This window comes from Mixophyes fleayi, unplaced genomic scaffold (assembly GCF_038048845.1).
Source record: "Mixophyes fleayi isolate aMixFle1 unplaced genomic scaffold, aMixFle1.hap1 Scaffold_94, whole genome shotgun sequence".
NCBI classification, from domain to species: Eukaryota; Metazoa; Chordata; class Amphibia; order Anura; family Limnodynastidae; genus Mixophyes; species Mixophyes fleayi.
Genome location: NW_027448663.1, coordinates 75,043 through 91,310, shown reverse-complemented (window position 1 = coordinate 91,310; position 16,268 = coordinate 75,043). Strand labels below are relative to the sequence as shown.

General features: G+C 32.0%; 1 pseudogene; it reads left to right on the top strand.

Moving 5' to 3' along the window:
- The first annotated feature begins 13,432 nt into the window (after window positions 1–13,432).
- Window positions 13,433–16,268, top strand: part of LOC142136045 (protein FAM47E-like) — a 65,317-nt pseudogene continuing 62,481 nt past the window's right edge.

The window sequence follows — 16,268 nt, the reverse complement described above, 5'->3', positions numbered from 1 at the left end:
TTATTATCCTGTATTATTACTCTCTGTTATGACTCTCTTTTATTTCCTCTTGTTATTTTATTTATTTTATTTTTAATCTCAGTTTTGCTATGGTGACCCTAGGGTTGAGAGAAGGCCCTACCCCCAAGAAGAGGATCCACCCTCCCAATGCCCTCTGTACTTCTTCTTGAGGGCAGGGGTAGTCTAATTTTATCTTACATTTATATTCTGTTATCTCTCAAGGTTATTACTCTGTTATTATTGTTTTGATTCTTTGTTATTATTCCATTTAAATTTCTATTATTACTCTGTGTTATTATTCTTTTAAGACCCTGTGTTATTATTCTGTTTATTTTCTAAGTTATTATTCTGTTATTAAGGTAGGTTATTATACCTTTATGTTACTCTGTTATTACCCTGTTTAAAAACTCTCTGTTACTATTCTCTGTTATTATTGAGTTTTTACTCTCTGGTATTACCTTGTGATATTGGTTTTTTTTGCAGTAAAGATTTTAGTAAGAGAACAAGACAGAAATGAAATACAACATTGTCATACAATAAAATATAAATTATAAACATCATAAAACATGGTGTTAAATATTATCAAATAGCATCAGAAGTCCTGCGTTTATTAATAAGAACTAAAGAAATATATATCATTTACATAACATTTATATGAGATACAGAGTGAGCAAAAGATAAAAGATGTTACAAGTTACATTTCTAAAATCAATGGTATTCAAAGTACGTAACAATTAATCCAATTTATAATATAAAAAACATCTAAAAAATTAACATGGAGGAGAGGGTGAGGTGGTATTATTCTATCATACTCTTTGCTTTTGCTCTAAATTTGTATTATTTTGTTAATCTATATTACTATTATCAGTTATCGCCTTGCGTAATTACACTATATTACTCTTTGTTATCACCTTGAGTTATTATACTGTTATTGTTCTAGGATTTTGCCCTGTGTTATTAATCTTAGCTATTCTCCTATGTTATTACTCGCTGATATTACCTAGCGTTATTATTCTGGTTTTTTTCCTGCATTATTATCCTGTGTTATGACTCTCTTTTATTACCTTCTGTTATTTTGTTTTTAATCTCAGTTATACTAGGGTGACTCTAGGGTGGTGAGAATCCCCTGCACCCAAGAAGAGGATCCACCCTCCCAATACCCTCTGTACTTCTTCTTGAGGGCAGGGGTTTTCTGCTTTTAGCTTGGATTTTTATTCTATTATTAATCTGTTATTTTTGCTTTTTTAATGTTAATATTCTGTTTTTAGTTTCTATTAATAGAGTGTTATTATTTTGTTATCAGCCTGTATTACAAATATTTGTTATTAACTTGTTTTCCTATTCTATATTACTCTGTTTTTATTTTGTGCTATTATTCTGTTATTACTCTGTTATTACAATAAGTTATTATTCTTAGCTATTCTCCTATGTTAGTGCTCTCTGTTATAACCCTATGTTATTACTATTTATTTTAACCTGTGTTATTCTATTTTTACTCTCAATTATTGGGCTTTGTTTTTGCTCAGCTAATACTTTCTGTTATTAGCCTGTTTTATTGTTCTCTTATTATCCTGTATTATTACTCTCTGTTATGACTCTCTTTTATTTCCTCTTGTTATTTTATTTATTTTATTTTTAATCTCAGTTTTGCTATGGTGACCCTAGGGTTGAGAGAAGGCCCTACCCCCAAGAAGAGGATCCACCCTCCCAATGCCCTCTGTACTTCTTCTTGAGGGCAGGGGTGGTCTAATTTTATCTTAAATTTATATTCTGTTATCTCTCAAGGTTATTAATCTGTTATTATTGTTTTGATTCTTTGTTATTATTCCATTTAAATTTCTATTATTACTCTGTGTTATTATTCTTTTAAGACCCTGTGTTATTATTCTGTTTATTTTCTAAGTTATTATTCTGTTATTAAGCTAGGTTATTATACCTTTATGTTACTCTGTTATTACCCTGTTTAAAAACTCTCTGTTACTATTCTCTGTTATTATTGAGTTTTTACTCTCTGGTATTACCTTGTGATATTGGTTTTTTTTGCAGTAAAGATTTTAGTAAGAGAACAAGACAGAAATGAAATACAACATTGTCATACAATAAAATATAAATTATAAACATCATAAAACATGGCGTTAAATATTATCAAATAGCATCAGAAGTCCTGCATTTATTAATAAGAACTAAAGAAATATATATCATTTACATAACATTTATATGAGATACAGAGTGAGCAAAAGATAAAAAATGTTACAAGTTACATTTGTAAAATCAATGGTATTCAAAGTACGTAACAATTAATTCAATTTATAATATAAAAAACATCTAAAAAATTAACATGGAGGAGAGGGTGAGGTGGTATTATTCTATCATACTCTTTGCTTTTGCTCTAAATTTGTATTATTTTGTTAATCTATATTACTATTATCAGTTATCGCCTTGCGTAATTACACTATATTACTCTTTGTTATCACCTTGAGTTATTATACTGTTATTGTTCTAGGATTTTGCCCTGTGTTATTAATCTTAGCTATTCTCCTATGTTATTACTCGCTGATATTACCTAGCGTTATTATTCTGTTTTTTTTCCTGCATTATTATCCTGTGTTATGACTCTCTTTTATTACCTTCTGTTATTTTGTTTTTAATCTCAGTTATACTAGGGTGACTCTAGGGTGGTGAGAATGCTCTGCCCCCAAGAAGGGGATCCACCCTCCCAATACCCTCTGTACTTCTTCTTGAGGGCAGGAGTTTTCTGCTTTTTTCTTGGATTTTTATTCTATTATTAATGTGTTATTTGTGCTTTTTTAATGTTATTATTCTGTTTTTAGTTTCTATTAATAGAGTGTTATTATTTTGTTATCAGCATGTATTACAAATATTTGTTATTAACTTGTTTTCCTATTCTATATTACTCTGTTTTTATTTTGTGCTATTATTCTGTTATTACTCTGTTATTACAATAAGTTATTATTCTTAGCTATTCTCCTATGTTAGTGCTCTCTGTTATAACCCTATGTTATTACTATTTATTTTAACCTGTGTTATTCTATTTTTACTCTCAATTATTGGGCTTTGTTTTTGCTCAGCTAATACTTTCTGTTATTAGCCTGTTTTATTGTTCTCTTATTATCCTGTATTATTACTCTTTGTTATGACTCTCTTTTATTTCCTCTTGTTATATTATTTTTAATCTCAGTTTTGCTATGGTGACCCTAGGGTTGAGAGAAGGCCCTACCCCCAAGAAGAGGATCCACCCTCCCAATGCTTTCTGTACTTCTTCTTGAGGGTAGGGGTGATCTAATTTTATCATACATTTATATTCTGTTATCTCTCAAGGTTATTACTCTGTTATTATTGTTTTGATTCTTTGTTATTATTCTGTTTAAATTTCTATTATTACTCTGTGTTATTATTCTTTTAAGACCCTGTGTTATTATTCTGTTCATTTTCTAAGTTATTATTCTGTTATTAAGCTAGGTTATTATACCTTTATGTTACTCTGTTATTACCCTGTTTATAAACTCTCTGTTACTATTCTCTGTTATCATTGAGTTTTTACTCTCTGGTATTACCTTGTGGTATTGGGTTTTTTTGCAGTAAAGATTTTAGTAAGAGAACAAGACAGAAATGAAATACAACATTGTCATACAATAAAATATAAATTATAAACATCATAAAACATGGCGTTAAATATTATCAAATAGCATCAGAAGTCCTGCGTTTATTAATAAGAACTAAAGAAATATATATCATTTACATAACATTTATATGAGATACAGAGTGAGCAAAAGATAAAAAATGTTACAAGTTACATTTGTAAAATCAATGGTATTCAAAGTACGTAACAATTAATCCAATTTATAATATAAAAAACATCTAAAAAATTAACATGGAGGAGAGGGTGAGGTGGTATTATTCTATCATACTCTTTGCTTTTGCTCTAAATTTGTATTATTTTGTTAATCTATATTACTATTATCAGTTATCGCCTTGCGTAATTACACTATATTACTCTTTGTTATCACCTTGAGTTATTATACTGTTATTGTTCTAGGATTTTGCCCTGTGTTATTAATCTTAGCTATTCTCCTATGTTATTACTCGCTGATATTACCTAGCGTTATTATTCTGGTTTTTTTCCTGCATTATTATCCTGTGTTATGACTCTCTTTTATTACCTTCTGTTATTTTGTTTTTAATCTCAGTTATACTAGGGTGACTCTAGGGTGGTGAGAATGCTCTGCCCCCAAGAAGGGGATCCACCCTCCCAATACCCTCTGTACTTCTTCTTGAGGGCAGGAGTTTTCTGCTTTTTTCTTGGATTTTTATTCTATTATTAATGTGTTATTTGTGCTTTTTTAATGTTATTATTCTGTTTTTAGTTTCTATTAATAGAGTGTTATTATTTTGTTATCAGCATGTATTACAAATATTTGTTATTAACTTGTTTTCCTATTCTATATTACTCTGTTTTTATTTTGTGCTATTATTCTGTTATTACTCTGTTATTACAATAAGTTATTATTCTTAGCTATTCTCCTATGTTAGTGCTCTCTGTTATAACCCTATGTTATTACTATTTATTTTAACCTGTGTTATTCTATTTTTACTCTCAATTATTGGGCTTTGTTTTTGCTCAGCTAATACTTTCTGTTATTAGCCTGTTTTATTGTTCTCTTATTATCCTGTATTATTACTCTTTGTTATGACTCTCTTTTATTTCCTCTTGTTATATTATTTTTAATCTCAGTTTTGCTATGGTGACCCTAGGGTTGAGAGAAGGCCCTACCCCCAAGAAGAGGATCCACCCTCCCAATGCTTTCTGTACTTCTTCTTGAGGGTAGGGGTGATCTAATTTTATCATACATTTATATTCTGTTATCTCTCAAGGTTATTACTCTGTTATTATTGTTTTGATTCTTTGTTATTATTCTGTTTAAATTTCTATTATTACTCTGTGTTATTATTCTTTTAAGACCCTGTGTTATTATTCTGTTCATTTTCTAAGTTATTATTCTGTTATTAAGCTAGGTTATTATACCTTTATGTTACTCTGTTATTACCCTGTTTATAAACTCTCTGTTACTATTCTCTGTTATCATTGAGTTTTTACTCTCTGGTATTACCTTGTGGTATTGGGTTTTTTTGCAGTAAAGATTTTAGTAAGAGAACAAGACAGAAATGAAATACAACATTGTCATACAATAAAATATAAATTATAAACATCATAAAACATGGCGTTAAATATTATCAAATAGCATCAGAAGTCCTGCGTTTATTAATAAGAACTAAAGAAATATATATCATTTACATAACATTTATATGAGATACAGAGTGAGCAAAAGATAAAAAATGTTACAAGTTACATTTGTAAAATCAATGGTATTCAAAGTACGTAACAATTAATCCAATTTATAATATAAAAAACATCTAAAAAATTAACATGGAGGAGAGGGTGAGGTGGTATTATTCTATCATACTCTTTGCTTTTGCTCTAAATTTGTATTATTTTGTTAATCTATATTACTATTATCAGTTATCGCCTTGCGTAATTACACTATATTACTCTTTGTTATCACCTTGAGTTATTATACTGTTATTGTTCTAGGATTTTGCCCTGTGTTATTAATCTTAGCTATTCTCCTATGTTATTACTCGCTGATATTACCTAGCGTTATTATTCTGGTTTTTTTCCTGCATTATTATCCTGTGTTATGACTCTCTTTTATTACCTTCTGTTATTTTGTTTTTAATCTCAGTTATACTAGGGTGACTCTAGGGTGGTGAGAATGCTCTGCCCCCAAGAAGGGGATCCACCCTCCCAATACCCTCTGTACTTCTTCTTGAGGGCAGGAGTTTTCTGCTTTTTTCTTGGATTTTTATTCTATTATTAATGTGTTATTTGTGCTTTTTTAATGTTATTATTCTGTTTTTAGTTTCTATTAATAGAGTGTTATTATTTTGTTATCAGCATGTATTACAAATATTTGTTATTAACTTGTTTTCCTATTCTATATTACTCTGTTTTTATTTTGTGCTATTATTCTGTTATTACTCTGTTATTACAATAAGTTATTATTCTTAGCTATTCTCCTATGTTAGTGCTCTCTGTTATAACCCTATGTTATTACTATTTATTTTAACCTGTGTTATTCTATTTTTACTCTCAATTATTGGGCTTTGTTTTTGCTCAGCTAATACTTTCTGTTATTAGCCTGTTTTATTGTTCTCTTATTATCCTGTATTATTACTCTTTGTTATGACTCTCTTTTATTTCCTCTTGTTATATTATTTTTAATCTCAGTTTTGCTATGGTGACCCTAGGGTTGAGAGAAGGCCCTACCCCCAAGAAGAGGATCCACCCTCCCAATGCTTTCTGTACTTCTTCTTGAGGGTAGGGGTGATCTAATTTTATCATACATTTATATTCTGTTATCTCTCAAGGTTATTACTCTGTTATTATTGTTTTGATTCTTTGTTATTATTCTGTTTAAATTTCTATTATTACTCTGTGTTATTATTCTTTTAAGACCCTGTGTTATTATTCTGTTCATTTTCTAAGTTATTATTCTGTTATTAAGCTAGGTTATTATACCTTTATGTTACTCTGTTATTACCCTGTTTATAAACTCTCTGTTACTATTCTCTGTTATCATTGAGTTTTTACTCTCTGGTATTACCTTGTGGTATTGGGTTTTTTTGCAGTAAAGATTTTAGTAAGAGAACAAGACAGAAATGAAATACAACATTGTCATACAATAAAATATAAATTATAAACATCATAAAACATGGCGTTAAATATTATCAAATAGCATCAGAAGTCCTGCGTTTATTAATAAGAACTAAAGAAATATATATCATTTACATAACATTTATATGAGATACAGAGTGAGCAAAAGATAAAAGATGTTACAAGTTACATTTGGAAAATCAATGGTATTCAAAGTACGTAACAATTAATCCAATTTATAATATAAAAAATATCTAAAAAATTAACATGGAGGAAAGGGTGAGGTGGTATTATTCTATCATACTCTTTGCTTTTGCTCTAAATTTGTATTATTTTGTTAATCTATATTACTATTATCAGTTATCGCCTTGCGTAATTACACTATATTACTCTTTGTTATCACCTTGAGTTATTATACTGTTATTGTTCTAGGATTTTGCCCTGTGTTATTAATCTTGGCTATTCTCCTATGTTATTACTCGCTGATATTACCTAGCGTTATTATTCTGTTTTTTTCCCTGCATTATTATCCTGTGTTATGACTCTCTTTTATTACCTTCTGTTATTTTGTTTTTAATCTCAGTTATACTAGGGTGACTCTAGGGTGGTGAGAATGCCCTGCCCCCAAGAAGGGGATCCACCCTCCCAATACCCTCTGTACTTCTTCTTGAGGGCAGGGGTTTTCTGCTTTTTTCTTGGATTTTTATTCTATTATTAATGTGTTATTTTTGCTTTTATAATGTTATTATTCTGTTTTTAGTTTCTATTAATAGAGTGTTATTATTTTGTTATCAGCATGTATTAAAAATATTTGTTATTAACTTGTTTTCCTATTCTATATTACTCTGTTTTTATTTTGTGCTATTATTCTGTTATTACTCTGTTATTACAATAAGTTATTATTCTTAGCTATTCTCCTATGTTAGTGCTCTCTGTTATAACCCTATGTTATTACTATTTATTTTAACCTGTGTTATTCTATTTTTACTCTCAATTATTGGGCTTTGTTTTTGCTAAGCTAATACTTTCTGTTATTAGCCTGTTTTATTGTTTTCTTATTATCCTGTATTATTACTCTCTGTTATGACTCTCTTTTATTTCCTCTTGTTATTTTATTTTTAATCTCAATTTTGCTATGGTGACCCTAGGGTTGAGAGAAGGCCCTACCCCCAAGAAGAGGATCCACCCTCCCAATGCTTTCTGTACTTCTTCTTGAGGGTAGGGGTGATCTAATTTTATCATATATTTATATTCTGTTATCTCTCAAGGTTATTACTCTGTTATTATTGTTTTGATTCTTTGTTACTATTCTGTTTAAATTTCTATTATTACTCTGTGTTATTATTCTTTTAAGACCCTGTGTTATTATTCTGTTTATTTTCTAAGTTATTATTCTGTTATTAAGCTAGGTTATTATACCTTTATGTTACTCTGTTATTACCCTGTTTACAAACTCTCTGTTACTATTCTCTGTTATTATTGAGTTTTTACTCTCTGGTATTACCTTGTGGTATTGGGTTTTTTTGCAGTAAAGATTTTAGTAAGAGAACAAGACACAAATGAAATACAACATTGTCATACAATAAAATATAAATTATAAACATCATAAAACATGGCGTTAAATATTATCAAATAGCATCAGAAGTCCTGCGTTTATTAATAAGAGCTAAAGAAAAATATATCATTTACATAACATTTATATGAGATACAGAGTGAGCAAAAGATAAAAGATGTTACAAGTTACATTTGTAAAATCAATGGTATTTAAAGTACGTAACAAATAATCCAATTTATAATATAAAAAACATCTAAAAAAACAACATGGAGGAGAGAGTGAGGTGGTATTATTCTATCATACTCTTTGCTTTTGCTCTGTTTATTATTTTGTTAATCTGTATTACTATTATCGGTTATCGCCTTGCGTAATTAAACTATATTACTCTATGTTATTACCTTGAGTTATTATACTGTTATTACTCTATATTATTGTTATTGTATTCTCTTTTTTATCACCATGCTATTATTATTATTATATTATTACCCAGTATTATTAATATGTTATATTTGTATGTTAGCATTCTGTTACTAGTCTCTGTTACTTCTCTTTGGTCTTATCTTGATATTATTCTGTTATTACACATAAAGATTACAACCAGTATAATATCTACAATATATAAAAATGAGAATGTACAATGTGGTATGTAACAAATTATATTACAGTGTAGTAACAAATTATATTATAGTATTGTATTCTATAATACAATAAAACTCACCAGTAACTGTCACAAACTGTAGTTCTCTCTTACCTGTTCTTGCAGCTTTGTTACCGTTTGGCTGGCTCCTGGAAAGTTGGGGTTCTATTTTGAAGAATCAACAAAATTGTATTATAATAAAATATTTTAACAATTTCCGAATGATTAGTATGTTTAGTTTGAACACAACACTTAATTATGGTCAAATAAAACTCCCCGCCTCCCCAATATGGATTGAGAAGGAAGCAGTGAACATTGAGGGAACAAGGGGGAGTGATGGAAGAGGTAAAGTGGAGAGGAAGATGGAGGAGGTGAGTAAATGAAAGGGATGTACATAAAATATGGAAAGCTGAGCAATAAGTGAACACTCTAGGCCTCCCTCCCCTACCTAGCTTCAACATTACTGAATGGCATTCACATTTTATATATTTAATAGGCATATTTTCCTTATTAAGCACCGCAATTAAAATACCAGACACCACATTTAACAAAGATCTAACTCAAAGTTACAGCTAAAGTAAACAGTGTTGTATCAATTAATTTGCGATATTTTGTGTGTTCAGTAGATCGCATTACAATTAACCTGCTCTGACCAGACATACTACATATAACAAATATATCACACTACTAGGCTTATTTAATACTGTGCAAAAACATCCTATACAACAGTTCTAGCTCCACCCATTGTGTTAATCCAGACATCAGGAGTTCCCTACTGTCAGTTCAAATTACTGTTCAGGAGGTGGCTTAAATAGTAGCTTTAAATTCTAATTAGAATGGGGAAATTAATATTTTGTATAAAATAAGACCAACAATGTGATAGGTCAAGATGTGAGCTCATATATCCAGTAAGATTCCCTTTTGGATAGGGCAAATTAATGGTTAACTCTTTCATATACTAACTGTATTTGTTTAATTCCCTTAAAAAGTCTTGAAACACTATGGGGCATATTCAATTGTCGGCGGAAACGCCGAAAATCCCGCAGTCTCGCTGGATTTCTCGCTGGATTTCAGCTCGCAGCTCAGGGAGCTGCGAGCTGAAATCCAGCTACAAATTACCGTATTAACTGTACTTGTTTTTCCGCGGTGCGGAAAAACAACAATTGAATATGCCCCTATGGGTGGAAATCCACTTCTTGATATTTCTTAAATTAGTGTTTTTAACTATTCCGTAACTATTCTTTTGTTTTAACGACATAGGTGAGGCCACAGCCATACCCAATTAGATTAAAAAATTAGAATTGCAGATAAAGGTGTCAATTAACTAATAAATCCTCTCCTTGCCGGGGAAATAGCACAACAGGTACTAGTTGATGGCCATGGCAGTGTCATTCTTTGATTTTAAAAACATCCCAATATTTAATGGATCTGTTTAATCCTAATAATTTGGGAATTTCACTTTCACTTTGAATGTGTTAAACTATACTTTCAAACATATCACAAAGATTTTTGTACAACACTTAAAATAAACATACCTTATACTGTAAGATATATCAGCAGACACAGGCTCAGCAGTAAACTATTTGTGATATACAGCACATAGTCAGTTGATAACTGACTGTTCTGTACCAAGCAGTAACTTGTATACCAAAGCTGGGTGACATCACAAAGGCTGTTCAGGATGTAAGCCAGTCACATGACCAGGCTAGTCAGCTGTTATATCTCATCTGCCTCCAATTCACCACTGCATGTAAACAATGAAGGTGTTGAAGTAAAAATGTAGAATTTTATAGAAGTTTGTATATACTTTATAGAAAATATATCTCTATATCTACCTATCTATATATTCTTTATTTATATATCACCAGCATATGCCGTAACGATCTACAATTGGGAACAAACATAGTAATCAAACAATCAATCAAACAGATAGAGACGTAGGAAGGACCTGCTGGCAAGATTACAATCTACAGGACAATAGGAGTTTGATGCATGAGGTTAAGTGCTACACCTTGCATATTGGTCCAGCCAGATTGCAAAGGTAAAAAGTACTAAGTGGGCTATATGATCCAGTCACACAGCTTTGTTGGTAACGGGCAGAGGGTTGTTGTCTTGTGTGATCTGTGTAAAGTTTGGTAATAGGGTAACCTAGGGAAGTTAAGGAGTTTAGAAAATGAGAGAAGGGGGGTTCAGACAACACATAGAAAAAAAATGTAAAAACTGCTTAGTTCATGGGTTCATCAGTAAATATACAGAAGTTTGCTACATTTTAAGTGAACATTTCATGCATCACTAAGCATGCAACATGTCAGTAACAATTTGAAAAGATCTTGCTAGTACTATTTCAAACACTGTGATTGTGACTGTGTAGAGTTATAAAGTTACACCTCCTTCAATTACAATCATGATGCCCAGTGGTCGTAGTGGGCTTGTATATGGTGGTATGCCATACTGCCACTTCTAGTACTACCTTCATTGCAAACCTATTAAATTCCATTCACTTACCTTTTCCATACCGTCATTATTCTCTATTTACTAATAATACTTTTAGGGAAATATTGGTACAACAGAACAACTAGTCAGAATACAATTATGGTCATGAATAGTACAAAAAAACAGAATTATTAGTAGGAAATATATACAAGATGTGTACATGGTGACACGTATGATCTTCCAGTAATGACAAGCATGTGAATATAATAGAGAAAACCTGCGCTCATATATAGACACAATGGGCCTGATTAATCAAGGGATGTATTTTGAGTGCAACTTGCACTCCGGATTTCTACACACGTATCCAGGAGTTGCAGACTCCTGAATTAATCAAGGAATGGATCTCAAGATACATGCGCTGTTGAATTCGGGTGTAGATCTGCTGTGCTCTACTACACAAGACACTGCAGGATATATCCAAACCCTATGTTGGTTATAAACTCTCAAAAGAACGCACAGGAAAATAAAAGCATTATACAAGTAATGTCACATGGTAATGATAAAGACATTAATGATAAAACTGCAAAAAAAGTGTTTTTTGTAAAAAAAATAAATTCATGAAATACATTTATTAGAACACTGTTAATGTCTACTGAACATAAAAATAAATTTTACAGTTGCTCGTCATTGCAAACTCATGTTACAACATGCATAAGAGACTGTCATAATTACTGATCGGGACTTAGACTAGCCCCAGAGTTGGTGCAAGAGATACGGCAGAAAAACAAGTAACTTTGATGTGTGTAGAGCTTGATACGGCCGCGGTTACGTGTGCTCGAGTTTGACTACTATATTGACTACGGGAAAACGCTCATTCCCCGCCCAGTTCACTCCACAAAGTCAGAAGCTGTAGTAAATGCTCCTCGTGCTCACTATCGCACAAACATTGTTTGCGTATATGTCCGTGTCTTTGTTTCGCGTCCGTATCTGTCTGTTCGAGCAAAGCGCAGAGTGATTCTGCGTACGGTATGCTCAAAATTGGCAGATACATGCCTTGATGAATCAGGCCCAATACGTGGTAACTCTAATAAATGTTATTACATACTCAAATAAGGCGCAAAAAATGCTTATCAATGAAAACAAAGCATGTAAGTATCTTATGAGTGACATGCAATTATCTGTTTGAAAGAGGTAAATTTAAAAATCAGGTAAATGTTAATCAAGTGTTCCACAGGTTGTCAAATGTACAATCTCAGTTAGTATTGGTGTTCGAAAATGGATAATGTTGAAAGATCCAAGTAATATCCAATAGAACGGTTATATATTTCCAATATTTCCAACCGTGAGACAATAGAAATAGTACCTTTTGTGATATATGTAGGGTTTCCAAGATGTGAGTTGTGATAGTTACCCAATACAATTATGTGTCCCGTGTTCTTGAAAACAATTAGTTCATCCAGTGTCAGGAAGATTATAGATACAGTACTTGATCCCTTTGTTTCAGAATAACTTTCTAAATTAAATGGTTTCCAGTTGACATCCCTTGGTGATAAATATAATAGTATTAGCGGGGATTCAACTAAGATAATTTGGAAATCTTATAAAGATTTTACTTACATAATTCCAGACTGTAATGGGAAACCATCTACTGCAGGGTTTCCCAAACCCAGTCCTCAGGGCTCCCTAACAGTGCAGGTTTTCTGGATCACATGTGACATAATTAGGACCACCTGTGGATCTGATACAATGTGTCAGTCAGTAATGAATACACCTGTGCTCCAGCAAGGAGATATGGAAAACCTGCACTGTTAGGGAGCCCTGAGGACTGGGTTTGGGAAACACTGATCTACTGTATAAATAGACATCAGGTCTGTTGATATACCATTCTGCAGTGGTTGATGTTCCATAGAAGATCATAGTACAGTCGTTTTTAATGTTTTTTATGTTGCCATGTCAGATCCTTTGACTATTGGGTCTTTTAGACTGAAGAAAATAAGTTTATTTTCAAGAACATTTGGAATATTTTTGGGGGGTTTATTTTTTTTGTTAACTACTCCAGGACCTGTGGAATATTATGGGGAGTTTTACGGTTGGTTTCAAGCCTAATGGAGCTTACAAGATTGGATCGTTTGCAGATGATGACATTAGATGGTAAGTATATGGGGATTTATTATTTTTAATAAATATATGTGGTTTGAAAGAGGTGTGTGGTTTAGTTTAAGGGTTTTATTATTTTTATTAAAGCAATATGGTTGTAACGAGGGTTGTGTGTTTTATTTAAATTTTACATTGTGGGACTACCATCCCATCTTTCTCCACAGACCTGAAAGATTAGGCCTGATTTCTAGGCAGTAGCTCTCTGAACAGCAGTGTCCAATTTTTCAAGTCAATGCAGAGTGCTAGATGTTGCAATAGTGGCCACCTTGCAGAAATAATAGGGTGGACAATGGATTGTGTAGGGTCTTTATGTATCTTGAGGATTGTGCATATAATATGGCATTTCAGATGAAATGGTTAAATGTAACAGATAAAATTCAATTATTGTGAAGGTATTTCTGTATTATTGTGTTAATACTTTGTGATAGCTTGTAACTTAGCATTGGATTATTATCTTGGAATAAGTATTTTAAAAATGTAAGCTACGGATGTGGATTTCTACTCAGGACCCATGAGATGAAAATCAAATTTCAGGTTCTTTCTTAGAACACTGCAAACAAAACTGGCTCAAGGGCAAGGCAACTGAGGCAATTGTCTTGGTTCCTAAAGTCAGTTTAAAGGGCCCCAGGCAGAATTTCACTGTTTTATATACATTATCACACATGGACTATTTGCTGTTCATGAGACAGTGATCTATAATGGAATGTATCCCAATTTGCGTAGCGTATCTTGCATGAAATAGATTTTAATATTTAGAAGAAAAGAATGTTTTGGGTTTTTTATGGTGCACTAACAGTCTCGAAAAGTCAAAAATCTGAATGTGAAAATTATTGAGACTAACTACACTCGGCAAAAAGCACCACCAGCGAAATGCGTGTCAGCGTTCACTGAGTATACTTAGTCTCAATCAGTTTTAATACTCTATTGATTGCTATAGGCAACATCTCCACTTTTTCAAACCCGCAGTTTAGTAAATATACCCCTGTGTCTGTATGAAGTACTTCAGACATAGAGTATATATAACTGGTTTTCTGCAGCAAGGGAAAATGTGGGTAAAGGTGACCAATTAGCATTTTTAGTTCTATAGTGCAACCAATTCAATGCAACCTAGTGCAAGCAATTCAATATCTAATGAACTAGAAGACTCAACTAGCTCAATAGGGATTATTATAATGAGATGAACTATAAATATTGGAGGATACATCTATGGTTATAACTACATTAACCCAAACCCTGACAGTTCTAGTTAGCCCCACAAAACTGTATTTATGTTTATTTGGTACATACCACACAGTGTCAAAGCAGTGAGAAAAATATTATAACACTGAATTTTGGAATTAAGAAGTGACAACATAGAGTTTAAAATATAAAGTGAGACAATAGGCACAAACTAATTTATTGGGAACAATAGTAAAGAGACAGCAAAGTACATTCAGCAGATTTTATTATCACTTTATTCACAATTATCACTTTATTCATTTTTGCTGTTTTAAATCCAATTTTAATATAATTATTAAAATTAGATTTTAATATAATTCTTTGGGTTTACATTTAACACTCAGATTTTTGACATTTTGAAACTGTTAGTGCACCATAAAAAACAATTATTTTATTCTAAATATTATACTCTGTATAATTTGATGGTTAGCACCTCAAAAATGTATAATTAAAAAGTCTATAATAACATTTGTGAGAACAGAAACAAGGAGAAACTAAACACATCATTTGGATATTGAGCGACAGTCTCTTAATATAATACTTGTGCGATAACAACCTCTACAGCGTGAAATTGCTTTTCTCATGCCCAGGAAGTGAGTACGCGCATATGTTCCTATGCAGACTGGTGTCATTCTGGAGACGTGGGACAGGGTGCGGCTGATGCAGACCTGCAGAAACACGCATATGCACCTGCTATAGGGCAGGTGCAAATACTGATGATGACTTGTCGCTTACCAATAAAACATTGTCCAATGCAACTGTTGTGGTTCCAAAGCATAAAGATGTTTAACTAAAAATGTAACAGGATTTACAGCAAGCCATTATCACGCATTAAAGATGTTACAATAAAGCAGGAAAGTATAAAAACACTGAATACATTACATTTTCCTTATAGTGCTTCACCCAGGCCAGGGGATATAGTCATAGTCACATGTAGTCAGGATCAGAGAGACCGAACAATAGGGGCCAGCATGCTTATATGCAGCTTCAGTATAGAAAAAAAACTGATGATGTCACTATGTATACAGATAACACTTAGTGAGGTCTTCATTGGTCCAGGGTTAATGATATTCCAGTTGCCTGCTGGTCATAGGTCAGTTAATTTTATCCTTTCAAATGGTGTTATGAAACTGTGCAATTGCATCACAACATGTGGCGTATTATTCGCAATGGCACGGTAAAACAATATTTATCAATTTGGTTTACTTCATCCAATTATCTGACTTCGACAACCTAAAGATATTTATTGAGCAATCAAGCTCCACCAGAAGAGGACCGTTGGCATAAGTATAGGGTAAATTCGGGCATAACACCCCCCTGTGATTGCACTTATGTAATTTCTACTATAGCTGCGCATTTAGGAAACACTTGGGAATTCTTCTATAGTAAAACCGGATAGTAAAACCATTCGATTCCTAGACCAGGTCATTTCACTCAAAATACTGTATTTTACCATAGATAGAAAAAGAAGAGCAAAGATCTTGTGTATTACCCTTTATTAAATAGTGATAAAAAAATATTAAAATATACTCACA